Raw genomic sequence first — 1,937 nt, forward strand, 5'->3', positions numbered from 1 at the left:
ACTCATGGATAATAAGAGTTGAATTGAGTCATAAGGATGAAGGTATTTGGCTATAATGATGACCAGCCAGAGGACCATCGTCATTTTGTATTCCCTCCAGTGGTACTTATGGCACAATCCCATGCCAAAATTGCAAGACCCCTATTGTTGTGGCTTAGTTATCTTTACTTCCAAGTGTGTACTTTATCCACCCTCACCATTAGTTCCTTACATAAAACCACCTTGTCATTCTGTGGAGCTGGACCTCATCCCAAGCCGCAGTGAGATTCCCACCTTTTGAGAAAGGCCAAATATTCTTCTCTGAAGTAATTTTTATTTCAGGGAACTCATTTGTCTTACATTATCTATGTACCCCATTGGTTTTGCACTAACACAATATGAGTTACAAAATGATTGAAATAGGGCAAATTTGCAAAATGACTAAAGTTAGTACAGCACCTTTTTGTGTTAGCCAGGAGGACTGTTAGACAGTAATTAATTTTATAGTTTAACATATACCATCTGAAGGAAAGAAGAAAGGGTTGCAAAAGGGAATATATAGTTTTGATTAGTAGGGTCCCACTCATGGTATTAAGAAAGCATTCCAAGCCAGTTTGTGAGGGAGTGACATTTCTCATCTGGTGGGGTTATTTGTAGTTGTACCTTTGTGGCATAACAACAGGCATATCCAAGTCAGGAGTTGGAGAAGCAGAAAGGATAGCAGGAGGGCTCAGAAACCAAGAATATGGGCTCAATGTTGGGTTGGAAAAGCAGTTGAAAAGACAGCATAATTTGAAGTGAAGAAACGTATCTTCTCAGGAGAGGAGAATTGGAATGTTCCTGGTATCCAAATTATATGAGAAGTTTCCAGAAGTAATGAAATGGTCTATACTTCACCTGGAACTAGCCAGATAACTTTCTTCAGCACTTCTAAGAAAAGCACAAATTAAGATGTGTTCAGGGACATCTGAAGCATCTAGAAGGAGGGGTATGAGGGACAAAGCCCTCTGTGCAAGTTTCTCAGCAATGTGCAGGAAATAGAAAATAGGGAGCCTGATTATCTCATGGTTGGTAGGGAGTAAGGGTGGAAAATGAAACTTTGGGGGAGATTTCTTGAGCCTAAAAAGGTGGACCAAGAAGTTACCATTGATTTTGCTGCAGTTTGGATGTATAAGATGAGTTTAGGAGGCTCCTGCCATTGAGGAATTAGAGCAGGAAAGGTCTGAGACTTATACGATTCATCCTATATGGAGATAAGGAAGAGGGTGATCAGATAGGATAGAGAGTAGGATGAAATCAGTCTGTTTCCAAATCTCCTTGTCGAGAAAAGACAGGTATAAAAGTATGTTTATTCACCTGCTTCAGTTTTTGTCTAAGAGGATTCCTGCATCTGTCAGTTAACCTAGGCCTAGTCTTGGAAGCTTCTAAACTCCATACAATCTAATCTAGGCCTAGAATGTTTTCAGTCTCTGGAACTTACTGCTTAATATGCTCACCCTTTCTAGTTCTCTTTGAGATTATATCTGGCTCATCAAATTCAGCTCTTCAGGCTTGTTATCTCATTCAACCTTTCTCTGTAAAACTACTTCCTCTTTCTCTGCATTGGCCCTTTCATTTTCTTCTTGTGAGAGTTGGGAATATCTTATTTTGTCAAATCTTTCTCTGATTCACCATGTTTTCAGCCACTAACTTAAGTATTACTTTGAAACATGGTTGTTTCCTTCTACAACCTGTCTTTATCATTGTTGTTTTAGATTAAAAGCATCTACCACCACCCCTGGAACTAAGCTTTTCATTACCTAAAACTTGTTTTATAACATGCTGGCCTTGGGCTCAGCTCTGCTTGCTTCTGTCTCCTGTTTGTATTCTAGCTGGATTTCACAGACCTAAAATCTTTTTGGATGTGATCTCTTGCCAAAGCAATCATGTTCTGCATTAAAATATCTTTACAGACAGGA

The sequence above is a fragment of the Meriones unguiculatus genome, assembly GCF_030254825.1.
Source record: "Meriones unguiculatus strain TT.TT164.6M chromosome X unlocalized genomic scaffold, Bangor_MerUng_6.1 ChrX_unordered_Scaffold_31, whole genome shotgun sequence".
Lineage (NCBI taxonomy): Eukaryota > Metazoa > Chordata > Mammalia > Rodentia > Muridae > Meriones > Meriones unguiculatus.